This window comes from Dendropsophus ebraccatus, unplaced genomic scaffold (assembly GCF_027789765.1).
Source record: "Dendropsophus ebraccatus isolate aDenEbr1 unplaced genomic scaffold, aDenEbr1.pat pat_scaffold_843_ctg1, whole genome shotgun sequence".
Taxonomy (NCBI): Eukaryota; Metazoa; Chordata; class Amphibia; order Anura; family Hylidae; genus Dendropsophus; species Dendropsophus ebraccatus.
This window is the reverse complement of record NW_027210443.1, coordinates 37,501-60,336: the sequence shown is the minus strand read 5'-3', so window position 1 is coordinate 60,336 and position 22,836 is coordinate 37,501. Positions and strand designations below refer to the sequence as shown.

The following is a 22,836-nucleotide window of genomic DNA, read 5'->3' as shown; positions in this document are numbered from 1 at the left end:
CTCTGCTAAAGCGAGGCTTCCTTTTGAGGATGGATAAAGGGGCCGTTGGAGCTGCCATTGGCAAAAAGCCAGCGGCACCCGGGATTCCCAGCCAGTCTCCCATGCTGGTACTTGCCGGGCCTTAAGCCGTGTAGCAGTCTGCGATCTGACGAGGGCAGGCACCTTCAGCTTAGAATGGCCGCTGACGAGCTCTGCTAAAGCGAGGCTTCCTTTTGAGGATGGATAAAGGGGCCGTTGGAGCTGCCATTGGCAAAAAGCCAGCGGCACCCGGGATTCCCAGCCAGTCTCCCATGCTGGTACTTGCCGGGCCTTAAGCCGTGTAGCAGTCTGCGATCTGACGAGGGCAGGCACCTTCAGCTTAGAATGGCCGCTGACGAGCTCTGCTAAAGCGAGGCTTCCTTTTGAGGATGGATAAAGGGGCCGTTGGAGCTGCCATTGGCAAAAAGCCAGCGGCACCCGGGATTCCCAGCCAGTCTCCCATGCTGGTACTTGCCGGGCCTTAAGCCGTGTAGCAGTCTGCGATCTGACGAGGGCAGGCACCTTCAGCTTAGAATGGCCGCTGACGAGCTCTGCTAAAGCGAGGCTTCCTTTTGAGGATGGATAAAGGGGCCGTTGGAGCTGCCATTGGCAAAAAGCCAGCGGCACCCGGGATTCCCAGCCAGTCTCCCATGCTGGTACTTGCCGGGCCTTAAGCCGTTGTAGCAGTCTGCGATCTGACGAGGGCAGGCACCTTCAGCTTAGAATGGCCGCTGACGAGCTCTGCTAAAGCGAGGCTTCCTTTTGAGGATGGATAAAGGGGCCGTTGGAGCTGCCATTGGCAAAAAGCCAGCGGCACCCGGGATTCCCAGCCAGTCTCCCATGCTGGTACTTGCCGGGCCTTAAGCCGTGTAGCAGTCTGCGATCTGACGAGGGCAGGCACCTTCAGCTTAGAATGGCCGCTGACGAGCTCTGCTAAAGCGAGGCTTCCTTTTGAGGATGGATAAAGGGGCCGTTGGAGCTGCCATTGGCAAAAAGCCAGCGGCACCCGGGATTCCCAGCCAGTCTCCCATGCTGGTACTTGCCGGGCCTTAAGCCGTGTAGCAGTCTGCGATCTGACGAGGGCAGGCACCTTCAGCTTAGAATGGCCGCTGACGAGCTCTGCTAAAGCGAGGCTTCCTTTTGAGGATGGATAAAGGGGCCGTTGGAGCTGCCATTGGCAAAAAGCCAGCGGCACCCGGGATTCCCAGCCAGTCTCCCATGCTGGTACTTGCCGGGCCTTAAGCCGTGTAGCAGTCTGCGATCTGACGAGGGCAGGCACCTTCAGCTTAGAATGGCCGCTGACGAGCTCTGCTAAAGCGAGGCTTCCTTTTGAGGATGGATAAAGGGGCCGTTGGAGCTGCCATTGGCAAAAAGCCAGCGGCACCCGGGATTCCCAGCCAGTCTCCCATGCTGGTACTTGCCGGGCATTAAGCCGTGTAGCAGTCTGCAATCTGACAAGGGCAGGCACCTTCAGCTTAGAATGGCCGCTGACGAGCTCTGCTAAAGCGAGGCTTCCTTTTGAGGATGGATAAAGGGGCCGTTGGAGCTGCCATTGGCAAAAAGCCAGCGGCACCCGGGATTCCCAGCCAGTCTCCCATGCTGGTACTTGCCGGGCCTTAAGCCGTGTAGCAGTCTGCGATCTGACGAGGGCAGGCACCTTCAGCTTAGAATGGCCGCTGACGAGCTCTGCTAAAGCGAGGCTTCCTTTTGAGGATGTATAAAGGGGCCGTTGGAGCTGCCATTGGCAAAAGCCAGCGGCACCCGGGATTCCCAGCCAGTCTCCCATGCTGGTACTTGCCGGGCCTTAAGATGTGTAGCAGTCTGCGATCTGACGAGGGCAGGCACCTTCAGCTTAGAATGGCCGCTGACGAGCTCTGCTAAAGCGAGGCTTCCTTTTGAGGATGGATAAAGGGGCCGTTGGAGCTGCCATTGGCAAAAAGCCAGCGGCACCCGGGATTCCCAGCCAGTCTCCCATGCTGGTACTTGCCGGGCCTTAAGCCGTGTAGCAGTCTGCGATCTGACGAGGGCAGGCACCTTCAGCTTAGAATGGCCGCTGACGAGCTCTGCTAAAGCGAGGCTTCCTTTTGAGGATGGATAAAGGGGCCGTTGGAGCTGCCATTGGCAAAAAGCCAGCGGCACCCGGGATTCCCAGCCAGTCTCCCATGCTGGTACTTGCCGGGCCTTAAGCCGTGTAGCAGTCTGCGATCTGACGAGGGCAGGCACCTTCAGCTTAGAATGGCCGCTGACGAGCTCTGCTAAAGCGAGGCTTCCTTTTGAGGATGGATAAAGGGGCCGTTGGAGCTGCCATTGGCAAAAAGCCAGCGGCACCCGGGATTCCCAGCCAGTCTCCCATGCTGGTACTTGCCGGGCCTTAAGCCGTGTAGCAGTCTGCGATCTGACGAGGGCAGGCACCTTCAGCTTAGAATGGCCGCTGACGAGCTCTGCTAAAGCGAGGCTTCCTTTTGAGGATGGATAAAGGGGCCGTTGGAGCTGCCATTGGCAAAAAGCCAGCGGCACCCGGGATTCCCAGCCAGTCTCCCATGCTGGTACTTGCCGGGCCTTAAGCCGTGTAGCAGTCTGCGATCTGACGAGGGCAGGCACCTTCAGCTTAGAATGGCCGCTGACGAGCTCTGCTAAAGCGAGGCTTCCTTTTGAGGATGGATAAAGGGGCCGTTGGAGCTGCCATTGGCAAAAAGCCAGCGGCACCCGGGATTCCCAGCCAGTCTCCCATGCTGGTACTTGCCGGGCCTTAAGCCGTGTAGCAGTCTGCGATCTGACGAGGGCAGGCACCTTCAGCTTAGAATGGCCGCTGACGAGCTCTGCTAAAGCGAGGCTTCCTTTTGAGGATGGATAAAGGGGCCGTTGGAGCTGCCATTGGCAAAAAGCCAGCGGCACCCGGGATTCCCAGCCAGTCTCCCATGCTGGTACTTGCCGGGCCTTAAGCCGTTGTAGCAGTCTGCGATCTGACGAGGGCAGGCACCTTCAGCTTAGAATGGCCGCTGACGAGCTCTGCTAAAGCGAGGCTTCCTTTTGAGGATGGATAAAGGGGCCGTTGGAGCTGCCATTGGCAAAAAGCCAGCGGCACCCGGGATTCCCAGCCAGTCTCCCATGCTGGTTTCTTGCCGGGCCTTAAGCCGTGTAGCAGTCTGCGATCTGACGAGGGCAGGCACCTTCAGCTTAGAATGGCCGCTGACGAGCTCTGCTAAAGCGAGGCTTCCTTTTGAGGATGGATAAAGGGGCCGTTGGAGCTGCCATTGGCAAAAAGCCAGCGGCACCCGGGATTCCCAGCCAGTCTCCCATGCTGGTACTTGCCGGGCCTTAAGCCGTGTAGCAGTCTGCGATCTGACGAGGGCAGGCACCTTCAGCTTAGAATGGCCGCTGACGAGCTCTGCTAAAGCGAGGCTTCCTTTTTGAGGATGGATAAAGGGGCCGTTGGAGCTGCCATTGGCAAAAAGCCAGCGGCACCCGGGATTCCCAGCCAGTCTCCCATGCTGGTACTTGCCGGGCCTTAAGCCGTGTGTAGCAGTCTGCGATCTGACGAGGGCAGGCACCTTCAGCTTAGAATGGCCGCTGACGAGCTCTGCTAAAGCGAGGCTTCCTTTTGAGGATGGATAAAGGGGCCGTTGGAGCTGCCATTGGCAAAAAGCCAGCGGCACCCGGGATTCCCAGCCAGTCTCCCATGCTGGTACTTGCCGGGCCTTAAGCCGTTGTAGCAGTCTGCGATCTGACGAGGGCAGGCACCTTCAGCTTAGAATGGCCGCTGACGAGCTCTGCTAAAGCGAGGCTTCCTTTTGAGGATGGATAAAGGGGCCGTTGGAGCTGCCATTGGCAAAAAGCCAGCGGCACCGGGATTCCCAGCCAGTCTCCCATGCTGGTACTTGCCGGGCCTTAAGCCGTTGTGTAGCAGTCTGCGATCTGACGAGGGCAGGCACCTTCAGCTTAGAATGGCCGCTGACGAGCTCTGCTAAAGCGAGGCTTCCTTTTGAGGATGGATAAAGGGGCCGTTTGGAGCTGCCATTGGCAAAAAGCCAGCGGCACCCGGGATTCCCAGCCAGTCTCCCATGCTGGTACTTGCCGGGCCTTAAGCCGTGTAGCAGTCTGCGATCTGACGAGGGCAGGCACCTTCAGCTTAGAATGGCCGCTGACGAGCTCTGCTAAAGCGAGGCTTCCTTTTGAGGATGGATAAAGGGGCCGTTGGAGCTGCCATTGGCAAAAAGCCAGCGGCACCCGGGATTCCCAGCCAGTCTCCCATGCTGGTACTTGCCGGGCCTTAAGCCGTGTAGCAGTCTGCGATCTGACGAGGGCAGGCACCTTCAGCTTAGAATGGCCGCTGACGAGCTCTGCTAAAGCGAGGCTTCCTTTTGAGGATGGATAAAGGGGCCGTTGGAGCTGCCATTGGCAAAAAGCCAGCGGCACCCGGGATTCCCAGCCAGTCTCCCATGCTGGTACTTGCCGGGCCTTAAGCCGTGTAGCAGTCTGCGATCTGACGAGGGCAGGCACCTTCAGCTTAGAATGGCCGCTGACGAGCTCTGCTAAAGCGAGGCTTCCTTTTGAGGATGGATAAAGGGGCCGTTGGAGCTGCCATTGGCAAAAAGCCAGCGGCACCCGGGATTCCCAGCCAGTCTCCCATGCTGGTACTTGCCGGGCCTTAAGCCGTGTAGCAGTCTGCGATCTGACGAGGGCAGGCACCTTCAGCTTAGAATGGCCGCTGACGAGCTCTGCTAAAGCGAGGCTTCCTTTTGAGGATGGATAAAGGGGCCGTTGGAGCTGCCATTGGCAAAAAGCCAGCGGCACCCGGGATTCCCAGCCAGTCTCCCATGCTGGTACTTGACGGGCCTTAAGCCGTGTAGCAGTCTGCGATCTGACGAGGGCAGGCACCTTCAGCTTAGAATGGCCGCTGACGAGCTCTGCTAAAGCGAGGCTTCCTTTTGAGGATGGATAAAGGGGCCGTTGGAGCTGCCATTGGCAAAAAGCCAGCGGCACCCGGGATTCCCAGCCAGTCTCCCATGCTGGTACTTGCCGGGCCTTAAGCCGTGTAGCAGTCTGCGATCTGACGAGGGCAGGCACCTTCAGCTTAGAATGGCCGCTGACGAGCTCTGCTAAAGCGAGGCTTCCTTTTGAGGATGGATAAAGGGGCCGTTGGAGCTGCCATTGGCAAAAAGCCAGCGGCACCCGGGATTCCCAGCCAGTCTCCCATGCTGGAACTTGCCGGGCCTTAAGCCGTGTAGCAGTCTGCGATCTGACGAGGGCAGGCACCTTCAGCTTAGAATGGCCGCTGACGAGCTCTGCTAAAGCGAGGCTTCCTTTTGAGGATGGATAAAGGGGCCGTTGGAGCTGCCATTGGCAAAAAGCCAGCGGCACCCGGGATTCCCAGCCAGTCTCCCATGCTGGTACTTGCCGGGCCTTAAGCCGTTTGTAGCAGTCTGCGATCTGACGAGGGCAGGCACCTTCAGCTTAGAATGGCCGCTGACGAGCTCTGCTAAAGCGAGGCTTCCTTTTGAGGATGGATAAAGGGCTGTGAGCTGCCATTGGCAAAAAGCCAGCGGCACCCGGGATTCCCAGCCAGTCTCCCATGCTGGTACTTGCCGGGCCTTAAGCCGTTGTAGCAGTCTGCGATCTGACGAGGGCAGGCACCTTCAGCTTAGAATGGCCGCTGACGAGCTCTGCTAAAGCGAGGCTTCCTTTTGAGGATGGATAAAGGGGCCGTTGGAGCTGCCATTGGCAAAAAGCCAGCGGCACCCGGGATTCCCAGCCAGTCTCCCATGCTGGTACTTGCCGGGCCTTAAGCCGTGTAGCAGTCTGCGATCTGACGAGGGCAGGCACCTTCAGCTTAGAATGGCCGCTGACGAGCTCTGCTAAAGCGAGGCTTCCTTTTGAGGATGGATAAAGGGGCCGTTGGAGCTGCCATTGGCAAAAAGCCAGCGGCACCCGGGATTCCCAGCCAGTCTCCCATGCTGGTACTTGCCGGGCCTTAAGCCGTGTAGCAGTCTGCGATCTGACGAGGGCAGGCACCTTCAGCTTAGAATGGCCGCTGACGAGCTCTGCTAAAGCGAGGCTTCCTTTTGAGGATGGATAAAGGGGCCGTTGGAGCTGCCATTGGCAAAAAGCCAGCGGCACCCGGGATTCCCAGCCAGTCTCCCATGCTGGTACTTGCCGGGCCTTAAGCCGTTGTAGCAGTCTGCGATCTGACGAGGGCAGGCACCTTCAGCTTAGAATGGCCGCTGACGAGCTCTGCTAAAGCGAGGCTTCCTTTTGAGGATGGATAAAGGGGCCGTTGGAGCTGCCATTGGCAAAAAGCCAGCGGCACCCGGGATTCCCAGCCAGTCTCCCATGCTGGTACTTGCCGGGCCTTAAGCCGTGTAGCAGTCTGCGATCTGACGAGGGCAGGCACCTTCAGCTTAGAATGGCCGCTGACGAGCTCTGCTAAAGCGAGGCTTCCTTTTGAGGATGGATAAAGGGGCCGTTGGAGCTGCCATTGGCAAAAAGCCAGCGGCACCCGGGATTCCCAGCCAGTCTCCCATGCTGGTACTTGCCGGGCCTTAAGCCGTGTAGCAGTCTGCGATCTGACGAGGGCAGGCACCTTCAGCTTAGAATGGCCGCTGACGAGCTCTGCTAAAGCGAGGCTTCCTTTTGAGGATGGATAAAGGGGCCGTTGGAGCTGCCATTGGCAAAAAGCCAGCGGCACCCGGGATTCCCAGCCAGTCTCCCATGCTGGTACTTGCCGGGCCTTAAGCCGTGTAGCAGTCTGCGATCTGACGAGGGCAGGCACCTTCAGCTTAGAATGGCCGCTGACGAGCTCTGCTAAAGCGAGGCTTCCTTTTGAGGATGGATAAAGGGGCCGTTGGAGCTGCCATTGGCAAAAAGCCAGCGGCACCCGGGATTCCCAGCCAGTCTCCCATGCTGGTACTTGCCGGGCCTTAAGCCGTGTAGCAGTCTGCGATCTGACGAGGGCAGGCACCTTCAGCTTAGAATGGCCGCTGACGAGCTCTGCTAAAGCGAGGCTTCCTTTTGAGGATGGATAAAGGGGCCGTTGGAGCTGCCATTGGCAAAAAGCCAGCGGCACCCGGGATTCCCAGCCAGTCTCCCATGCTGGTACTTGCCGGGCCTTAAGCCGTGTAGCAGTCTGCGATCTGACGAGGGCAGGCACCTTCAGCTTAGAATGGCCGCTGACGAGCTCTGCTAAAGCGAGGCTTCCTTTTGAGGATGGATAAAGGGGCCGTTGGAGCTGCCATTGGCAAAAAGCCAGCGGCACCCGGGATTCCCAGCCAGTCTCCCATGCTGGTACTTGCCGGGCCTTAAGCGTGTAGCAGTCTGCGATCTGACGAGGGCAGGCACCTTCAGCTTAGAATGGCCGCTGACGAGCTCTGCTAAAGCGAGGCTTCCTTTTGAGGATGGATAAAGGGGCCTTTGGAGCTGCCATTGGCAAAAAGCCAGCGGCACCCGGGATTCCCAGCCAGTCTCCCATGCTGGTACTTGCCGGGCCTTAAGCCGTGTAGCAGTCTGCGATCTGACGAGGGCAGGCACCTTCAGCTTAGAATGGCCGCTGACGAGCTCTGCTAAAGCGAGGCTTCCTTTTGAGGATGGATAAAGGGCCGTTGGAGCTGCCATTGGCAAAAAGCCAACGGCACCTGGATTCCCAGCCAGTCTCCCATGCTGGTACTTGCCGGGCCTTAAGCCGTGTAGCAGTCTGCGATCTGACGAGGGCAGGCACCTTCAGCTTAGAATGGCCGCTGACGAGCTCTGCTAAAGCGAGGCTTCCTTTTGAGGATGGATAAAGGGGCCATTGGAGCTGCCATTGGCAAAAGCCAGCGGCACCCGGGATTCCCAGCCAGTCTCCCATGCTGGTACTTGCCGGGCCTTAAGCCGTGTAGCAGTCTGCGATCTGACGAGGGCAGGCACCTTCAGCTTAGAATGGCCGCTGACGAGCTCTGCTAAAGCGAGGCTTCCTTTTGAGGATGGATAAAGGGGCCGTTGGAGCTGCCATTGGCAAAAAGCCAGCGGCACCCGGGATTCCCAGCCAGTCTCCCATGCTGGTACTTGCCGGGCCTTAAGCCGTTGTAGCAGTCTGCGATCTGACGAGGGCAGGCACCTTCAGCTTAGAATGGCCGCTGACGAGCTCTGCTAAAGCGAGGCTTCCTTTGAGGATGGATAAAGGGGCCGTTGGAGCTGCCATTGGCAAAAAGCCAGCGGCACCCGGGATTCCCAGCCAGTCTCCCATGCTGGTACTTGCCGGGCCTTAAGCCGTTTGTAGCAGTCTGCGATCTGACGAGGGCAGGCACCTTCAGCTTAGAATGGCCGCTGACGAGCTCTGCTAAAGCGAGGCTTCTTTTTGAGGATGGATAAAGGGGCCGTTGGAGCTGCCATTGGCAAAAAGCCAGCGGCACCCGGGATTCCCAGCCAGTCTCCCATGCTGGTACTTGCCGGGCCTTAAGCCGTTGTAGCAGTCTGCGATCTGACGAGGGCAGGCACCTTCAGCTTAGAATGGCCGCTGACGAGCTCTGCTAAAGCGAGGCTTCCTTTTGAGGATGGATTAAAGGGGCCGTTGGAGCTGCCATTGGCAAAAAGCCAGCGGCACCCGGGATTCCCAGCCAGTCTCCCATGCTGGTACTTGCCGGGCCTTAAGCCGTGTAGTAGTCTGCGATCTGACGAGGGCAGGCACCTTCAGCTTAGAATGGCCGCTGACGAGCTCTGCTAAAGCGAGGCTTCCTTTTGAGGATGGATAAAGGGGCCGTTGGAGCTGCCATTGGCAAAAAGCCAGCGGCACCCGGGATTCCCAGCCAGTCTCCCATGCTGGTACTTGCCGGGCCTTAAGCCGTGTAGCAGTCTGCGATCTGACGAGGGCAGGCACCTTCAGCTTAGAATGGCCGCTGACGAGCTCTGCTAAAGCGAGGCTTCCTTTTGAAGATGGATAAAGGGGCCGTTGGAGCTGCCATTGGCAAAAGCCAGCGGCACCCGGGATTCCCAGCCAGTCTCCCATGCTGGTACTTGCCGGGCCTTAAGCCGTTGTAGCAGTCTGCGATCTGACGAGGGCAGGCACCTTCAGCTTAGAATGGCCGCTGACGAGCTCTGCTAAAGCGAGGCTTCCTTTTGAGGATGGATAAAGGGGCCGTTGGAGCTGCCATTGGCAAAAAGCCAGCGGCACCCGGGATTCCCAGCCAGTCTCCCATGCTGGTACTTGCCGGGCCTTAAGCCGTTGTAGCAGTCTGCGATCTGACGAGGGCAGGCACCTTCAGCTTAGAATGGCCGCTGACGAGCTCTGCTAAAGCGAGGCTTCCTTTTGAGGATGGATAAAGGGGCCGTTGGAGCTGCCATTGGCAAAAAGCCAGCGGCACCCAGGATTCCCAGCCAGTCTCCCATGCTGGTACTTGCCGGGCCTTAAGCCATGTAGCAGTCTGCAATCTGACGAGGGCAGGCACCTTCAGCTTAGAATGGCCGCTGACGAGCTCTGCTAAAGCGAGGCTTCCTTTTGAGGATGGATAAAGGGGCCGTTGGAGCTGCCATTGGCAAAAAGCCAGCGGCACCCGGGATTCCCAGCCAGTCTCCCATGCTGGTACTTGCCGGGCCTTAAGCCGTGTAGCAGTCTGCGATCTGACGAGGGCAGGCACCTTCAGCTTAGAATGGCCGCTGACGAGCTCTGCTAAAGCGAGGCTTCCTTTTGAGGATGGATAAAGGGGCCGTTGAAGCTGCCATTGGCAAAAAGCCAGCGGCACCCGGGATTCCCAGCCAGTCTCCCATGCTGGTACTTGCCGGGCCTTAAGCCGTGTAGCAGTCTGCGATCTGACGAGGGCAGGCACCTTCAGCTTAGAATGGCCGCTGACGAGCTCTGCTAAAGCGAGGCTTCCTTTTGAGGATGGATAAAGGGGCCGTTGGAGCTGCCATTGGCAAAAAGCCAGCGGCACCCTGGATTCCCAGCCAGTCTCCCATGCTGGTACTTGCCGGGCCTTAAGCCTTGTAGCAGTCTGCGATCTGACGAGGGCAGGCACCTTCAGCTTAGAATGGCCGCTGACGAGCTCTGCTAAAGCGAGGCTTCCTTTTGAGGATGGATAAAGGGGCCGTTGGAGCTGCCATTGGCAAAAAGCCAGCGGCACCCGGGATTCCCAGCCAGTCTCCCATGCTGGTACTTGCCGGGCCTTAAGCCGTGTAGCAGTCTGCGATCTGACGAGGGCAGGCACCTTCAGCTTAGAATGGCCGCTGACGAGCTCTGCTAAAGCGAGGCTTCCTTTTGAGGATGGATAAAGGGGCCGTTGGAGCTGCCATTGGCAAAAAGCCAGCGGCACCCGGGATTCCCAGCCAGTCTCCCATGCTGGTACTTGCCGGGCCTTAAGCGTGTAGCAGTCTGCGATCTGACGAGGGCAGGCACCTTCAGCTTAGAATGGCCGCTGACGAGCTCTGCTAAAGCGAGGCTTCCTTTTGAGGATGGATAAAGGGTCTTTTGGAGCTGCCATTGGCAAAAAGCCAGCGGCACCCGGGATTCCCAGCCAGTCTCCCATGCTGGTACTTGCCGGGCCTTAAGCCGTGTAGCAGTCTGCGATCTGACGAGGGCAGGCACCTTCAGCTTAGAATGGCCGCTGACGAGCTCTGCTAAAGCGAGGCTTCCTTTGAGGATGGATAAAGGGGCCGTTGGAGCTGCCATTGGCAAAAAGCCAGCGGCACCCGGGATTCCCAGCCAGTCTCCCATGCTGGTACTTGCCGGGCCTTAAGCCGTGTAGCAGTCTGCGATCTGACGAGGGCAGGCACCTTCAGCTTAGAATGGCCGCTGACGAGCTATGCTAAAGCGAGGCTTCCTTTTGAGGATGGATAAAGGGGCCGTTGGAGCTGCCATTGGCAAAAAGCCAGCGGCACCCGGGATTCCCAGCCAGTCTCCCATGCTGGTACTTGCCGGGCCTTAAGCCGTGTAGCAGTCTGCGATCTGACGAGGGCAGGCACCTTCAGCTTAGAATGGCCGCTGACGAGCTCTGCTAAGCGAGGCTTCCTTTTGAGGATGGATAAAGGGGCCGTTGGAGCTGCCATTGGCAAAAAGCCAGCGGCACCCGGGATTCCCAGCCAGTCTCCCATGCTGGTACTTGCCGGGCCTTAAGCCTTGTAGCAGTCTGCGATCTGACGAGGGCAGGCACCTTCAGCTTAGAATGGCCGCTGACGAGCTCTGCTAAAGCGAGGCTTCCTTTTGAGGATGGATAAAGGGGCCATTGGAGCTGCCATTGGCAAAAAGCCAGCGGCACCCGGGATTCCCAGCCAGTCTCCCATGCTGGTACTTGCCGGGCCTTAAGCCGTGTAGCAGTCTGCGATCTGACGAGGGCAGGCACCTTCAGCTTAGAATGGCCGCTGACGAGCTCTGCTAAGCGAGGCTTCCTTTTGAGGATGGATAAAGGGGCCGTTGGAGCTGCCATTGGCAAAAAGCCAGCGGCACCCGGGATTCCCAGCCAGTCTCCGATGCTGGTACTTGCCGGGCCTTAAGCCGTTGTAGCAGTCTGCGATCTGACGAGGGCAGGCACCTCTCAGCTTAGAATGGCCGCTGACGAGCTCTGCTAAAGCGAGGCTTCCTTTTGAGGATGGATAAAGGGGCCGTTGGAGCTGCCATTGGCAAAAAGCCAGCGGCACCCGGGATTCCCAGCCAGTCTCCATGCTGGTACTTGCCGGGCCTTAAGCCGTGTAGCAGTCTGCGATCTGACGAGGGCAGGCACCTTCAGCTTAGAATGGCCGCTGACGAGCTCTGCTAAAGCGAGGCTTCCTTTTGAGGATGGATAAAGGGCCGTTTGGAGCTGCCATTGGCAAAAAGCCAGCGGCACCCGGGATTCCCAGCCAGTCTCCCATGCTGGTACTTGCCGGGCCTTAAGCCGTGTTGTAGCAGTCTGCGATCTGACGAGGGCAGGCACCTTCAGCTTAGAATGGCCGCTGACGAGCTCTGCTAAAGCGAGGCTTCCTTTTGAGGATGGATAAAGGGGCCGTTGGAGCTGCCATTGGCAAAAAGCCAGCGGCACCCGGGATTCCCAGCCAGTCTCCCATGCTGGTACTTGCCGGGCCTTAAGCCGTTGTAGCAGTCTGCGATCTGACGAGGGCAGGCACCTTCAGCTTAGAATGGCCGCTGACGAGCTCTGCTAAAGCGAGGCTTCCTTTTGAGGATGGATAAAGGGCCGTTGGAGCTGCCATTGGCAAAAAGCCAGCGGCACCCGGGATTCCCAGCCAGTCTCCCATGCTGGTACTTGCCGGGCCTTAAGCCGTGTAGCAGTCTGCGAACTGACGAGGGCAGGCACCTTCAGCTTAGAATGGCCGCTGACGAGCTCTGCTAAAGCGAGGCTTCCTTTTGAGGATGGATAAAGGGACGTTTGGAGCTGCCATTGGCAAAAAGCCAGCGGCACCCGGGATTCCCAGCCAGTCTCCCATGCTGGTACTTGCCGGGCCTTAAGCCGTGTAGCAGTCTGCGATCTGACGAGGGCAGGCACCTTCAGCTTAGAATGGCCGCTGACGAGCTCTGCTAAAGCGAGGCTTCCTTTTGAGGATGGATAAAGGGGCCTTTGGAGCTGCCATTGGCAAAAAGCCAGCGGCACCCGGGATTCCCAGCCAGTCTCCCATGCTGGTACTTGCCGGGCCTTACGCCGTGTAGCAGTCTGCGATCTGACGAGGGCAGGCACCTTCAGCTTAGAATGGCCGCTGACGAGCTCTGCTAAAGCGAGGCTTCCTTTTGAGGATGGATAAAGGGGCCGTTGGAGCTGCCATTGGCAAAAAGCCAGCGGCACCCGGGATTCCCAGCCAGTCTCCCATGCTGGTACTTGCCGGGCCTTAAGCCGTGTAGCAGTCTGCGATCTGACGAGGGCAGGCACCTTCAGCTTAGAATGGCCGCTGACGAGCTCTGCTAAAGCGAGGCTTCCTTTTGAGGATGGATAAATGGGCCGTTGGAGCTGCCATTGGCAAAAAGCCAGCGGCACCGGGATTCCCAGCCAGTCTCCCATGCTGGTACTTGCCGGGCCTTAAGCCGTGTAGCAGTCTGCGATTCTGACGAGGGCAGGCACCTTCAGCTTAGAATGGCCGCTGACGAGCTCTGCTAAAGCGAGGCTTCCTTTTGAGGATGGATAAAGGGGCCGTTGGAGCTGCCATTGGCAAAAAGCCAGCGGCACCCGGGATTCCCAGCCAGTCTCCCATGCTGGTACTTGCCGGGCCTTAAGCCGTGTAGCAGCCTGCGATCTGACGAGGGCAGGCACCTTCAGCTTAGAATGGCCGCTGACGAGCTCTGCTAAAGCGAGGCTTCCTTTTGAGGATGGATAAAGGGGCCGTTGGAGCTGCCATTGGCAAAAAGCCAGCGGCACCCGGGATTCCCAGCCAGTCTCCCATGCTGGTACTTGCCGGGCCTTAAGCCGTGTAGCAGTCTGCGATCTGACGAGGGCAGGCACCTTCAGCTTAGAATGGCCGCTGACGAGCTCTGCTAAAGCGAGGCTTCCTTTTTGAGGATGGATAAAGGGGCCGTTGGAGCTGCCATTGGCAAAAAGCCAGCGGCACCCGGGATTCCCAGCCAGTCTCCCATGCTGGTACTTGCCGGGCCTTAAGCCGTTGTAGCAGTCTGCGATCTGACGAGGGCAGGCACCTTCAGCTTAGAATGGCCGCTGACGAGCTCTGCTAAAGCGAGGCTTCCTTTTGAGGATGGATAAAGGGGCCGTTGGAGCTGCCATTGGCAAAAGCCAGCGGCACCCGGGATTCCCAGCCAGTCTCCCATGCTGGTACTTGCCGGGCCTTAAGCCGTGTAGCAGTCTGCGATCTGACGAGGGCAGGCACCTTCAGCTTAGAATGGCCGCTGACGAGCTCTGCTAAAGCGAGGCTTCCTTTTGAGGATGGATAAAGGGGCCGTTGGAGCTGCCATTGGCAAAAAGCCAGCGGCACCCGGGATTCCCAGCCAGTCTCCCATGCTGGTACTTGCCGGGCCTTAAGCCGTGTGTAGCAGTCTGCGATCTGACGAGGGCAGGCACCTTCAGCTTAGAATGGCCGCTGACGAGCTCTGCTAAAGCGAGGCTTCCTTTTGAGGATCGATAAAGGGGCCGTTGGAGCTGCCCATTGGCAAAAAGCCAGCGGCACCCGGGATTCCCAGCCAGTCTCCCATGCTGGTACTTGCCGGGCCTTAAGGCCGTTGTAGCAGTCTGCGATCTGACGAGGGCAGGCACCTTCAGCTTAGAATGGCCGCTGACGAGCTCTGCTAAAGCGAGGCTTCCTTTTGAGGATGGATAAATGGGCCGTTGGAGCTGCCATTGGCAAAAACCCAGCGGCACCCGGGATTCCCAGCCAGTCTCCCATGCTGGTACTTGCCGGGCCTTAAGCCGTGTAGCAGTCTGCGATCTGACGAGGGCAGGCACCTTCAGCTTAGAATGGCCGCTGACGAGCTCTGCTAAAGCGAGGCTTCCTTTTGAGGATGGATAAAGGGGCCTTTGGAGCTGCCATTGGCAAAAAGCCAGCGGCACCCGGGATTCCCAGCCAGTCTCCCATGCTGGTACTTGCCGGGCCTTAAGCCGTGTAGCAGTCTGCGATCTGACGAGGGCAGGCACCTTCAGCTTAGAATGGCCGCTGACGAGCTCTGCTAAAGCGAGGCTTCCTTTTGAGGATGGATAAAGGGGCCGTTGGAGCTGCCATTGGCAAAAAGCCAGCGGCACCCGGGATTCCCAGCCAGTCTCCCATGCTGGTACTTGCCGGGCCTTAAGCCGTGTAGCAGTCTGCGATCTGACGAGGGCAGGCACCTTCAGCTTAGAATGGCCGCTGACGAGCTCTGCTAAGCGAGGGCTTCCTTTTGAGGATGGATAAAGGGGCCGTTGGAGCTGCCATTGGCAAAAAGCCAGCGGCACCCGGGATTCCCAGCAGTCTCCCATGCTGGTACTTGCCGGGGCCTTAAGCCGTTGTAGCAGTCTGCGATCTGACGAGGGCAGGCACCTTCAGCTTAGAATGGCCGCTGACGAGCTCTGCTAAAGCGAGGCTTCCTTTTGAGGATGGATAAAGGGGCCGTTGGAGCTGCCATTGGCAAAAAGCTAGCGGCACCCGGGATTCCCAGCCAGTCTCCCATGCTGGTACTTGCCGGGCCTAAGCCGTGTAGCAGTCTGCGATCTGACGAGGGCAGGCACCTTCAGCTTAGAATGGCCGCTGACGAGCTCTGCTAAAGCGAGGCTTCCTTTTGAGGATGGATAAAGGGGCCGTTGGAGCTGCCATTGGCAAAAAGCCAGCGGCACCCGGGATTCCCAGCCAGTCTCCCATGCTGGTACTTGCCGGGCCTTAAGCCGTGTAGCAGTCTGCGATCTGACGAGGGCAGGCACCTTCAGCTTAGAATGGCCGCTGACGAGCTCTGCTAAAGCGAGGCTTCCTTTTGAGGATGGATAAAGGGGCCGTTGGAGCTGCCATTGGCAAAAAGCCAGCGGCACCCGGGATTCCCAGCCAGTCTCCCATGCTGGTACTTGCCGGGCCTTAAGCCGTGTAGCAGTCTGCGATCTGACGAGGGCAGGCACCTTCAGCTTAGAATGGCCGCTGACGAGCTCTGCTAAAGCGAGGCTTCCTTTTGAGGATGGATAAAGGGGCCGTTGGAGCTGCCATTGGCAAAAAGCCAGCGGCACCCGGGATTCCCAGCCAGTCTCCCATGCTGGTACTTGCCGGGCCTTAAGCCGTGTAGCAGTCTGCGATCTGACGAGGGCAGGCACCTTCAGCTTAGAATGGCCGCTGACGAGCTCTGCTAAAGCGAGGCTTCCTTTTGAGGATGGATAAAGGGGGCCATTGGCAAAAAGCCAGCGGCACCCGGGATTCCCAGCCAGTCTCCCATGCTGGTACTTGCCGGGCCTTAAGCCGTGTAGCAGTCTGCGATCTGACGAGGGCAGGCACCTTCAGCTTAGAATGGCCGCTGACGAGCTCTGCTAAAGCGAGGCTTCCTTTTGAGGATGGATAAAGGGGCCGTTGGAGCTGCCATTGGCAAAAAGCCAGCGGCACCCGGGATTCCCAGCCAGTCTCCCATGCTGGTACTTGCCGGGCCTTAAGCCGCATGTAGCAGTCTGCGATCTGACGAGGGCAGGCACCTTCAGCTTAGAATGGCCGCTGACGAGCTCTGCTAAAGCGAGGCTTCCTTTTGAGGATGGATAAAGGGCCATTGGCAAAAAGCCAGCGGCACCCGGGATTCCCAGCCAGTCTCCCATGCTGGTACTTGCCGGGCCTTAAGCCGTGTAGCAGTCTGCGATCTGACGAGGGCAGGCACCTTCAGCTTAGAATGGCCGCTGACGAGCTCTGCTAAAGCGAGGCTTCCTTTTGAGGATGGATAAAGGGGCCGTTGGAGCTGCCATTGGCAAAACGCCAGCGGCACCCGGGATTCCCAGCCAGTCTCCCATGCTGGTACTTGCCGGGCCTTAAGCCGTGTTGCAGTCTGCGATCTGACGAGGGCAGGCACCTTCAGCTTAGAATGGCCACTGACGAGCTCTGCTAAAGCGAGGCTTCCTTTTGAGGATGGATAAAGGGGCCGTTGGAGCTGCCATTGGCAAAAAGCCAGCGGCACCCGGGATTCCCAGCCAGTCTCCCACGCTGGTACTTGCCGGGCCTTAAGCCGTGTAGCAGTCTGCGATCTGACGAGGGCAGGCACCTTCAGCTTAGAATGGCCGCTGACGAGCTCTGCTAAAGCGAGGCTTCCTTTTGAGGATGGATAAAGGGGCCGTTGGAGCTGCCATTGGCAAAAAGCCAGCGGCACCGGGATTCCCAGCCAGTCTCCCATGCTGGTACTTGCCGGGCCTTAAGCCGTGTAGCAGTCTGCGATCTGACGAGGGCAGGCACCTTCAGCTTAGAATGGCCGCTGACGAGCTCTGCTAAAGCGAGGCTTCCTTTTGAGGATGGATAAAGGGGCCGTTGGAGCTGCCATTGGCAAAAAGCCAGCGGGACCGGGATTCCCAGCCAGTCTCCCATGCTGGTACTTGCCGGGCCTTAAGCCGTGTAGCAGTCTGCGATCTGACGAGGGCAGGCACCTTCAGCTTAGAATGGCCGCTGACGAGCTCTGCTAAAGCGAGGCTTCCTTTTGAGGATGGATAAAGGGGCCGTTGGAGCTGCCATTGGCAAAAAGCCAGCGGCACCCGGGATTCCCAGCCAGTCTCCCATGCTGGTACTTGCCGGGCCTTAAGCCGTGTTGCAGTCTGCGATCTGACGAGGGCAGGCACCTTCAGCTTAGAATGGCCGCTGACGAGCTCTGCTAAAGCGAGGCTTCCTTTTGAGGATGGATAAAGGGGCCGTTGGAGCTGCCATTGGCAAAAAGCCAGCGGCACCCGGGATTCCCAGCCAGTCTCCCATGCTGGTACTTGCCGGGCCTTAAGCCGTGTAGCAGTCTGCGATCTGACGAGGGCAGGCACCTTCAGCTTAGAATGGCCGCTGACGAGCTCTGCTAAAGCGAGGCTTCCTTTTGAGGATGGATAAAGGGGCCGTTGGAGCTGCCATTGGCAAAAAGCCAGCGGCACCCGGGATTCCCAGCCAGTCTCCCATGCTGGTACTTGCCGGGCCTTAAGCCGTGTAGCAGTCTGCGATCTGACGAGGGCAGGCACCTTCAGCTTAGAATGGCCGCTGACGAGCTCTGCTAAAGCGAGGCTTCCTTTTGAGGATGGATAAAGGGGCCGTTGGAGCTGCCATTGGCAAAAAGCCAGCGGCACCCGGGATTCCCAGCCAGTCTCCCATGCTGGTACTTGCCGGGCCTTAAGCCGTGTAGCAGTCTGCGATCTGACGAGGGCAGGCACCTTCAGCTTAGAATGGCCGCTGACGAGCTCTGCTAAAGCGAGGCTTCCTTTGAGGATGGATAAAGGGGCCGTTGGAGCTGCCATTGGCAAAAAGCCAGCGGCACCCGGGATTCCCAGCCAGTCTCCCATGCTGGTACTTGCCGGGCCTTAAGCCGTGTAGCAGTCTGCGATCTGACGAGGGCAGGCACCTTCAGCTTAGAATGGCCGCTGACGAGCTCTGCTAAAGCGAGGCTTCCTTTTGAGGATGGATAAAGGGGCCGTTGGAGCTGCCATTGGCAAAAAGCCAGCGGCACCCGGGATTCCCAGCCAGTCTCCCATGCTGGTACTTGCCGGGCCTTAAGCCGTGTAGCAGTCTGCGATCTGACGAGGGCAGGCACCTTCAGCTTAGAATGGCCGCTGACGAGCTCTGCTAAAGCGAGGCTTCCTTTTGAGGATGGATAAAGGGGCCGTTGGAGCTGCCATTGGCAAAAAGCCAGCGGCACCCGGGATTCCCAGCCAGTCTCCCATGCTGGTACTTGCCGGGCCTTAAGCCGTGTAGCAGTCTGCGATCTGACGAGGGCAGGTACCTTCAGCTTAGAATGGCCGCTGACGAGCTCTGCTAAAGCGAGGCTTCCTTTTGAGGATGGATAAAGGGGCCGTTGGAGCTGCCATTGGCAAAAAGCCAGCGGCACCCGGGATTCCCAGCCAGTCCCCCATGCTGGTACTTGCCGGGCCTTAAGCCGTGTAGCAGTCTGCGATCTGACGAGGGCAGGCACCTTCAGCTTAGAATGGCCGCTGACGAGCTCTGCTAAAGCGAGGCTTCCTTTTGAGGATGGATAAAGTTGGAGGCCATTGGCAAAAAGCCAGCGGCACCCGGGATTCCCAGCCAGTCTCCCATGCTGGTACTTGCCGGGCCTTAAGCCGTGTAGCAGTCTGCGATCTGACGAGGGCAGGCACCTTCAGCTTAGAATGGCCGCTGACGAGCTCTGCTAAAGCGAGGCTTCCTTTTGAGGATGGATAAAGGGGCCATTGGAGCTGCCATTGGCAAAAAGCCAGCGGCACCCGGGATTCCCAGCCAGTCTCCCACGCTGGTACTTGCCGGGCCTTAAGCCGTGTAGCAGTCTGCGATCTGACGAGGGCAGGCACCTTCAGCTTAGAATGGCCGCTGACGAGCTCTGCTAAAGCGAGGCTTCCTTTTGAGGATGGATAAAGGGGCCAGCTGCCATTGGCAAAAAGCCAGCGGCACCCGGGATTCCCAGCCAGTCTCCCATGCTGGTACTTGCCGGGCCTTAAGCCGTGTAGCAGTCTGCGATCTGACGAGGGCAGGCACCTTCAGCTTAGAATGGCCGCTGACGAGCTCTGCTAAAGCGAGGCTTCCTTTTGAGGATGGATAAAGGGGCCATTGGAGCTGCCATTGGCAAAAAGCCAGCGGCACCCGGGATTCCCAGCCAGTCTCCCATGCTGGTACTTGCCGGGCCTTAAGCCGTGTAGCAGTCTGCGATCTGACGAGGGCAGGCACCTTCAGCTTAGAATGGCCGCTGACGAGCTCTGCTAAAGCGAGGCTTCCTTTTGAGGATGGATAAAGGGGCCGTTGGAGCTGCCATTGGCAAAAAGCCAGCGGCACCCGGGATTCCCAGCCAGTCTCCCATGCTGGTACTTGCCGGGCCTTAAGCCGTGTAGCAGTCTGCGATCTGACGAGGGCAGGCACCTTCAGCTTAGAATGGCCGCTGACGAGCTCTGCTAAAGCGAGGCTTCCTTTTGAGGATGGATAAAGGGGCCGTTGGAGCTGCCATTGGCAAAAAGCCAGCGGCACCCGGGATTCCCAGCCAGTCTCCCATGCTGGTACTTGCCGGGCCTTAAGCCGTGTAGCAGTCTGCGATCTGACGAGGGCAGGCACCTTCAGCTTAGAATGGCCGCTGACGAGCTCTGCTAAAGCGAGGCTTCCTTTTGAGGATGGATAAAGGGGCCGTTGGAGCTGCCATTGGCAAAAAGCCAGCGGCACCCGGGATTCCCAGCCAGTCTCCCATGCTGGTACTTGCCGGGCCTTAAGCCGTGTAGCAGTCTGCGATCTGACGAGGGCAGGCACCTTCAGCTTAGAATGGCCGCTGACGAGCTCTGCTAAAGCGAGGCTTCCTTTTGAGGATGGATAAAGGGGCCGTTGGAGCTGCCAGTGGCAAAAAGCCAGCGGCACCCGGGATTCCCAGCCAGTCTCCCATGCTGGTACTTGCCGGGCCTTAAGCCGTGTAGCAGTCTGCGATCTGACGAGGGCAGGCACCTTCAGCTTAGAATGGCCGCTGACGAGCTCTGCTAAAGCGAGGCTTCCTTTTGAGGATGGATAAAGGGGCCGTTGGAGCTGCCATTGGCAAAAAGCCAGCGGCACCCGGGATTCCCAGCCAGTCTCCCATGCTGGTACTTGCCGGGCCTTAAGCCGTGTAGCAGTCTGCGATCTGACGAGGGCAGGCACCTTCAGCTTAGAATGGCCGCTGACGAGCTCTGCTAAAGCGAGGCTTCCTTTTGAGGATGGATAAAGGGGCCGTTGGAGCTGCCATTGGCAAAAAGCCAGCGGCACCCGGGATTCCCAGCCAGTCTCCCATGCTGGTACTTGCCGGGCCTTAAGCCGTGTAGCAGTCTGCGATCTGACGAGGGCAGGCACCTTCAGCTTAGAATGGCCGCTGACGAGCTCTGCTAAAGCGAGGCTTCCTTTTGAGGATGGATAAAGGGGCCGTTGGAGCTGCCATTGGCAAAAAGCCAGCGGCACCCGGGATTCCCAGCCAGTCTCCCATGCTGGTACTTGCCGGGCCTTAAGCCGTGTAGCAGTCTGCGATCTGACGAGGGCAGGCACCTTCAGCTTAGAATGGCCGCTGACGAGCTCTGCTAAAGCGAGGCTTCCTTTTGAGGATGGATAAAGGGGCCGTTGGAGCTGCCATTGGCAAAAAGCCAGCGGCACCCGGGATTCCCAGCCAGTCTCCCATGCTGGTACTTGCCGGGCCTTAAGCCGTGTAGCAGTCTGCGATCTGACGAGGGCAGGCACCTTCAGCTTAGAATGGCCGCTGACGAGCTCTGCTAAAGCGAGGCTTCCTTTTGAGGATGGATAAAGGGGCCGTTGGAGCTGCCATTGGCAAAAAGCCAGCGGCACCCGGGATTCCCAGCCAGTCTCCCATGCTGGTACTTGACGGGCCTTAAGCCGTGTAGCAGTCTGCGATCTGACGAGAGCAGGCACCTTCAGCTTAGAATGGCCGCTGACGAGCTCTGCTAAAGCGAGGCTTCCTTTTGAGGATGGATAAAGGGCCGTTGGAGCTGCCATTGGCAAAAAGCCAGCGGCACCCGGGATTCCCAGCCAGTCTCCCATGCTGGTACTTGCCGGGCCTTAAGCCGTGTAGCAGTCTGCGATCTGACGAGGGCAGGCACCTTCAGCTTAGAATGGCCGCTGACGAGCTCTGCTAAAGCGAGGCTTCCTTTTGAGGATGGATAAAGGGGCCGTTGGAGCTGCCATTGGCAAAAAGCCAGCGGCACCCGGGATTCCCAGCCAGTCTCCCATGCTGGTACTTGCCGGGCCTTAAGCCGTGTAGCAGTCTGCGATCTGACGAGGGCAGGCACCTTCAGCTTAGAATGGCCGCTGACGAGCTCTGCTAAAGCGAGGCTTCCTTTTGAGGATGGATAAAGGGGCCATTGGCAAAAAGCCAGCGGCACCCGGGATTCCCAGCCAGTCTCCCATGCTGGTACTTGCCGGGCCTTAAGCCGTGTAGCAGTCTGCGATCTGACGAGGGCAGGCACCTTCAGCTTAGAATGGCCGCTGACGAGCTCTGCTAAAGCGAGGCTTCCTTTTGAGGATGGATAAAGGGGCCGTTGGAGCTGCCATTGGCAAAAAGCCAGCGGCACCCGGGATTCCCAGCCAGTCTCCCATGCTGGTACTTGCCGGGCCTTAAGCCGTGTAGCAGTCTGCGATCTGACGAGGGCAGGCACCTTCAGCTTAGAATGGCCGCTGACGAGCTCTGCTAAAGCGAGGCTTCCTTTTGAGGATGGATAAAGGGGCCATTGGCAAAAAGCCAGCGGCACCCGGGATTCCCAGCCAGTCTCCCATGCTGGTACTTGCCGGGCCTTAAGCCGTGTAGCAGTCTGCGATCTGACGAGGGCAGGCACCTTCAGCTTAGAATGGCCGCTGACGAGCTCTGCTAAAGCGAGGCTTCCTTTTGAGGATGGATAAAGGGGCCGTTGGAGCTGCCATTGGCAAAAAGCCAGCGGTATCGGGATTCCCAGCCAGTCTCCCATGCTGGTACTTGCCGGGCCTTAAGCCGTGTAGCAGTCTGCGATCTGACGAGGGCAGGCACCTTCAGCTTAGAATGGCCGCTGACGAGCTCTGCTAAAGCGAGGCTTCCTTTTGAGGATGGATAAAGGGGCCGTTGGAGCTGCCATTGGCAAAAAGCCAGCGGCACCCGGGATTCCCAGCCAGTCTCCCATGCTGGTACTTGCCGGGCCTTAAGCCGTGTAGCAGTCTGCGATCTGACGAGGGCAGGCACCTTCAGCTTAGAATGGCCGCTGACGAGCTCTGCTAAAGCGAGGCTTCCTTTTGAGGATGGATAAAGGGGCCGTTGGAGCTGCCATTGGCAAAAAGCCAGCGGCACCCGGGATTCCCAGCCAGTCTCCCATGCTGGTACTTGCCGGGCCTTAAGCCGTGTAGCAGTCTGCGATCTGACGAGGGCAGGCACCTTCAGCTTAGAATGGCCGCTGACGAGCTCTGCTAAAGCGAGGCTTCCTTTTGAGGATGGATAAAGGGGCCGTTGGAGCTGCCATTGGCAAAAAGCCAGCGGCACCCGGGATTCCCAGCCAGTCTCCCATGCTGGTACTTGCCGGGCCTTAAGCCGTGTAGCAGTCTGCGATCTGACGAGGGCAGGCACCTTCAGCTTAGAATGGCCGCTGACGAGCTCTGCTAAAGCGAGGCTTCCTTTTGAGGATGGATAAAGGGGCCGTTGGAGCTGCCATTGGCAAAAAGCCAGCGGCACCCGGGATTCCCAGCCAGTCTCCCATGCTGGTACTTGCCGGGCCTTAAGCCGTGTAGCAGTCTGCGATCTGACGAGGGCAGGCACCTTCAGCTTAGAATGGCCGCTGACGAGCTCTGCTAAAGCGA

The 22,836-nt window shown here is 58.5% G+C and overlaps 76 pseudogenes; all 76 read right to left on the bottom strand.

Annotated features, from left to right (window-relative positions):
* Window positions 1-66: 66 nt before the first annotated feature.
* On the bottom strand, window positions 67-186 carry LOC138780711 (5S ribosomal RNA; annotated as a pseudogene).
* A 69-nt stretch (window positions 187-255) lies between these two features.
* LOC138780710 (5S ribosomal RNA) lies at window positions 256-375 on the bottom strand (annotated as a pseudogene).
* Window positions 376-444: 69 nt separating this feature from the next.
* LOC138780709 (5S ribosomal RNA) lies at window positions 445-564 on the bottom strand (annotated as a pseudogene).
* A 259-nt stretch (window positions 565-823) lies between these two features.
* On the bottom strand, window positions 824-943 carry LOC138780708 (5S ribosomal RNA; annotated as a pseudogene).
* A 69-nt stretch (window positions 944-1,012) lies between these two features.
* LOC138780705 (5S ribosomal RNA) lies at window positions 1,013-1,132 on the bottom strand (annotated as a pseudogene).
* Window positions 1,133-1,201: 69 nt separating this feature from the next.
* On the bottom strand, window positions 1,202-1,321 carry LOC138780704 (5S ribosomal RNA; annotated as a pseudogene).
* Window positions 1,322-1,579: 258 nt separating this feature from the next.
* On the bottom strand, window positions 1,580-1,699 carry LOC138780703 (5S ribosomal RNA; annotated as a pseudogene).
* Window positions 1,700-1,956: 257 nt separating this feature from the next.
* Window positions 1,957-2,076, bottom strand: LOC138780702 (5S ribosomal RNA; annotated as a pseudogene).
* Window positions 2,077-2,145: 69 nt separating this feature from the next.
* Window positions 2,146-2,265, bottom strand: LOC138780701 (5S ribosomal RNA; annotated as a pseudogene).
* Window positions 2,266-2,334: 69 nt separating this feature from the next.
* On the bottom strand, window positions 2,335-2,454 carry LOC138780700 (5S ribosomal RNA; annotated as a pseudogene).
* Window positions 2,455-2,523: 69 nt separating this feature from the next.
* LOC138780699 (5S ribosomal RNA) lies at window positions 2,524-2,643 on the bottom strand (annotated as a pseudogene).
* Window positions 2,644-2,712: 69 nt separating this feature from the next.
* LOC138780698 (5S ribosomal RNA) lies at window positions 2,713-2,832 on the bottom strand (annotated as a pseudogene).
* A 449-nt stretch (window positions 2,833-3,281) lies between these two features.
* Window positions 3,282-3,401, bottom strand: LOC138780697 (5S ribosomal RNA; annotated as a pseudogene).
* A 643-nt stretch (window positions 3,402-4,044) lies between these two features.
* LOC138780696 (5S ribosomal RNA) lies at window positions 4,045-4,164 on the bottom strand (annotated as a pseudogene).
* A 69-nt stretch (window positions 4,165-4,233) lies between these two features.
* LOC138780693 (5S ribosomal RNA) lies at window positions 4,234-4,353 on the bottom strand (annotated as a pseudogene).
* Window positions 4,354-4,422: 69 nt separating this feature from the next.
* Window positions 4,423-4,542, bottom strand: LOC138780692 (5S ribosomal RNA; annotated as a pseudogene).
* Window positions 4,543-4,611: 69 nt separating this feature from the next.
* On the bottom strand, window positions 4,612-4,731 carry LOC138780691 (5S ribosomal RNA; annotated as a pseudogene).
* A 258-nt stretch (window positions 4,732-4,989) lies between these two features.
* LOC138780690 (5S ribosomal RNA) lies at window positions 4,990-5,109 on the bottom strand (annotated as a pseudogene).
* Window positions 5,110-5,745: 636 nt separating this feature from the next.
* Window positions 5,746-5,865, bottom strand: LOC138780689 (5S ribosomal RNA; annotated as a pseudogene).
* Window positions 5,866-5,934: 69 nt separating this feature from the next.
* On the bottom strand, window positions 5,935-6,054 carry LOC138780688 (5S ribosomal RNA; annotated as a pseudogene).
* A 259-nt stretch (window positions 6,055-6,313) lies between these two features.
* Window positions 6,314-6,433, bottom strand: LOC138780687 (5S ribosomal RNA; annotated as a pseudogene).
* A 69-nt stretch (window positions 6,434-6,502) lies between these two features.
* Window positions 6,503-6,622, bottom strand: LOC138780686 (5S ribosomal RNA; annotated as a pseudogene).
* A 69-nt stretch (window positions 6,623-6,691) lies between these two features.
* On the bottom strand, window positions 6,692-6,811 carry LOC138780685 (5S ribosomal RNA; annotated as a pseudogene).
* Window positions 6,812-6,880: 69 nt separating this feature from the next.
* Window positions 6,881-7,000, bottom strand: LOC138780683 (5S ribosomal RNA; annotated as a pseudogene).
* A 69-nt stretch (window positions 7,001-7,069) lies between these two features.
* LOC138780681 (5S ribosomal RNA) lies at window positions 7,070-7,189 on the bottom strand (annotated as a pseudogene).
* Window positions 7,190-7,446: 257 nt separating this feature from the next.
* On the bottom strand, window positions 7,447-7,566 carry LOC138780680 (5S ribosomal RNA; annotated as a pseudogene).
* Window positions 7,567-7,821: 255 nt separating this feature from the next.
* On the bottom strand, window positions 7,822-7,941 carry LOC138780679 (5S ribosomal RNA; annotated as a pseudogene).
* Window positions 7,942-8,581: 640 nt separating this feature from the next.
* Window positions 8,582-8,701, bottom strand: LOC138780535 (5S ribosomal RNA; annotated as a pseudogene).
* Window positions 8,702-8,770: 69 nt separating this feature from the next.
* On the bottom strand, window positions 8,771-8,890 carry LOC138780678 (5S ribosomal RNA; annotated as a pseudogene).
* Window positions 8,891-9,527: 637 nt separating this feature from the next.
* LOC138780677 (5S ribosomal RNA) lies at window positions 9,528-9,647 on the bottom strand (annotated as a pseudogene).
* Window positions 9,648-9,716: 69 nt separating this feature from the next.
* Window positions 9,717-9,836, bottom strand: LOC138780676 (5S ribosomal RNA; annotated as a pseudogene).
* Window positions 9,837-10,094: 258 nt separating this feature from the next.
* On the bottom strand, window positions 10,095-10,214 carry LOC138780675 (5S ribosomal RNA; annotated as a pseudogene).
* A 257-nt stretch (window positions 10,215-10,471) lies between these two features.
* LOC138780674 (5S ribosomal RNA) lies at window positions 10,472-10,591 on the bottom strand (annotated as a pseudogene).
* A 68-nt stretch (window positions 10,592-10,659) lies between these two features.
* Window positions 10,660-10,779, bottom strand: LOC138780672 (5S ribosomal RNA; annotated as a pseudogene).
* A 69-nt stretch (window positions 10,780-10,848) lies between these two features.
* Window positions 10,849-10,968, bottom strand: LOC138780671 (5S ribosomal RNA; annotated as a pseudogene).
* A 257-nt stretch (window positions 10,969-11,225) lies between these two features.
* LOC138780669 (5S ribosomal RNA) lies at window positions 11,226-11,345 on the bottom strand (annotated as a pseudogene).
* Window positions 11,346-12,362: 1,017 nt separating this feature from the next.
* LOC138780668 (5S ribosomal RNA) lies at window positions 12,363-12,482 on the bottom strand (annotated as a pseudogene).
* Window positions 12,483-12,740: 258 nt separating this feature from the next.
* LOC138780667 (5S ribosomal RNA) lies at window positions 12,741-12,860 on the bottom strand (annotated as a pseudogene).
* Window positions 12,861-13,307: 447 nt separating this feature from the next.
* On the bottom strand, window positions 13,308-13,427 carry LOC138780666 (5S ribosomal RNA; annotated as a pseudogene).
* A 259-nt stretch (window positions 13,428-13,686) lies between these two features.
* Window positions 13,687-13,806, bottom strand: LOC138780665 (5S ribosomal RNA; annotated as a pseudogene).
* A 641-nt stretch (window positions 13,807-14,447) lies between these two features.
* On the bottom strand, window positions 14,448-14,567 carry LOC138780664 (5S ribosomal RNA; annotated as a pseudogene).
* A 69-nt stretch (window positions 14,568-14,636) lies between these two features.
* LOC138780663 (5S ribosomal RNA) lies at window positions 14,637-14,756 on the bottom strand (annotated as a pseudogene).
* Window positions 14,757-15,203: 447 nt separating this feature from the next.
* Window positions 15,204-15,323, bottom strand: LOC138780661 (5S ribosomal RNA; annotated as a pseudogene).
* A 69-nt stretch (window positions 15,324-15,392) lies between these two features.
* On the bottom strand, window positions 15,393-15,512 carry LOC138780660 (5S ribosomal RNA; annotated as a pseudogene).
* Window positions 15,513-15,581: 69 nt separating this feature from the next.
* On the bottom strand, window positions 15,582-15,701 carry LOC138780659 (5S ribosomal RNA; annotated as a pseudogene).
* Window positions 15,702-15,759: 58 nt separating this feature from the next.
* Window positions 15,760-15,879, bottom strand: LOC138780657 (5S ribosomal RNA; annotated as a pseudogene).
* Window positions 15,880-16,126: 247 nt separating this feature from the next.
* On the bottom strand, window positions 16,127-16,246 carry LOC138780656 (5S ribosomal RNA; annotated as a pseudogene).
* Window positions 16,247-16,693: 447 nt separating this feature from the next.
* LOC138780757 (5S ribosomal RNA) lies at window positions 16,694-16,812 on the bottom strand (annotated as a pseudogene).
* Window positions 16,813-17,258: 446 nt separating this feature from the next.
* LOC138780655 (5S ribosomal RNA) lies at window positions 17,259-17,378 on the bottom strand (annotated as a pseudogene).
* Window positions 17,379-17,447: 69 nt separating this feature from the next.
* On the bottom strand, window positions 17,448-17,567 carry LOC138780654 (5S ribosomal RNA; annotated as a pseudogene).
* Window positions 17,568-17,636: 69 nt separating this feature from the next.
* On the bottom strand, window positions 17,637-17,756 carry LOC138780653 (5S ribosomal RNA; annotated as a pseudogene).
* A 68-nt stretch (window positions 17,757-17,824) lies between these two features.
* On the bottom strand, window positions 17,825-17,944 carry LOC138780650 (5S ribosomal RNA; annotated as a pseudogene).
* A 69-nt stretch (window positions 17,945-18,013) lies between these two features.
* On the bottom strand, window positions 18,014-18,133 carry LOC138780649 (5S ribosomal RNA; annotated as a pseudogene).
* A 69-nt stretch (window positions 18,134-18,202) lies between these two features.
* Window positions 18,203-18,322, bottom strand: LOC138780652 (5S ribosomal RNA; annotated as a pseudogene).
* Window positions 18,323-18,391: 69 nt separating this feature from the next.
* LOC138780754 (5S ribosomal RNA) lies at window positions 18,392-18,511 on the bottom strand (annotated as a pseudogene).
* Window positions 18,512-18,572: 61 nt separating this feature from the next.
* LOC138780648 (5S ribosomal RNA) lies at window positions 18,573-18,692 on the bottom strand (annotated as a pseudogene).
* A 253-nt stretch (window positions 18,693-18,945) lies between these two features.
* On the bottom strand, window positions 18,946-19,065 carry LOC138780647 (5S ribosomal RNA; annotated as a pseudogene).
* A 69-nt stretch (window positions 19,066-19,134) lies between these two features.
* Window positions 19,135-19,254, bottom strand: LOC138780646 (5S ribosomal RNA; annotated as a pseudogene).
* A 69-nt stretch (window positions 19,255-19,323) lies between these two features.
* LOC138780644 (5S ribosomal RNA) lies at window positions 19,324-19,443 on the bottom strand (annotated as a pseudogene).
* Window positions 19,444-19,512: 69 nt separating this feature from the next.
* On the bottom strand, window positions 19,513-19,632 carry LOC138780643 (5S ribosomal RNA; annotated as a pseudogene).
* Window positions 19,633-19,701: 69 nt separating this feature from the next.
* LOC138780642 (5S ribosomal RNA) lies at window positions 19,702-19,821 on the bottom strand (annotated as a pseudogene).
* Window positions 19,822-19,890: 69 nt separating this feature from the next.
* Window positions 19,891-20,010, bottom strand: LOC138780641 (5S ribosomal RNA; annotated as a pseudogene).
* A 69-nt stretch (window positions 20,011-20,079) lies between these two features.
* LOC138780639 (5S ribosomal RNA) lies at window positions 20,080-20,199 on the bottom strand (annotated as a pseudogene).
* A 69-nt stretch (window positions 20,200-20,268) lies between these two features.
* LOC138780638 (5S ribosomal RNA) lies at window positions 20,269-20,388 on the bottom strand (annotated as a pseudogene).
* Window positions 20,389-20,457: 69 nt separating this feature from the next.
* Window positions 20,458-20,577, bottom strand: LOC138780637 (5S ribosomal RNA; annotated as a pseudogene).
* Window positions 20,578-20,646: 69 nt separating this feature from the next.
* Window positions 20,647-20,766, bottom strand: LOC138780636 (5S ribosomal RNA; annotated as a pseudogene).
* A 69-nt stretch (window positions 20,767-20,835) lies between these two features.
* On the bottom strand, window positions 20,836-20,955 carry LOC138780759 (5S ribosomal RNA; annotated as a pseudogene).
* A 68-nt stretch (window positions 20,956-21,023) lies between these two features.
* Window positions 21,024-21,143, bottom strand: LOC138780635 (5S ribosomal RNA; annotated as a pseudogene).
* Window positions 21,144-21,212: 69 nt separating this feature from the next.
* LOC138780634 (5S ribosomal RNA) lies at window positions 21,213-21,332 on the bottom strand (annotated as a pseudogene).
* Window positions 21,333-21,389: 57 nt separating this feature from the next.
* On the bottom strand, window positions 21,390-21,509 carry LOC138780632 (5S ribosomal RNA; annotated as a pseudogene).
* A 69-nt stretch (window positions 21,510-21,578) lies between these two features.
* On the bottom strand, window positions 21,579-21,698 carry LOC138780631 (5S ribosomal RNA; annotated as a pseudogene).
* Window positions 21,699-21,755: 57 nt separating this feature from the next.
* LOC138780630 (5S ribosomal RNA) lies at window positions 21,756-21,875 on the bottom strand (annotated as a pseudogene).
* A 257-nt stretch (window positions 21,876-22,132) lies between these two features.
* LOC138780628 (5S ribosomal RNA) lies at window positions 22,133-22,252 on the bottom strand (annotated as a pseudogene).
* Window positions 22,253-22,321: 69 nt separating this feature from the next.
* Window positions 22,322-22,441, bottom strand: LOC138780627 (5S ribosomal RNA; annotated as a pseudogene).
* Window positions 22,442-22,510: 69 nt separating this feature from the next.
* LOC138780626 (5S ribosomal RNA) lies at window positions 22,511-22,630 on the bottom strand (annotated as a pseudogene).
* Window positions 22,631-22,699: 69 nt separating this feature from the next.
* LOC138780625 (5S ribosomal RNA) lies at window positions 22,700-22,819 on the bottom strand (annotated as a pseudogene).
* Window positions 22,820-22,836: the final 17 nt, after the last annotated feature.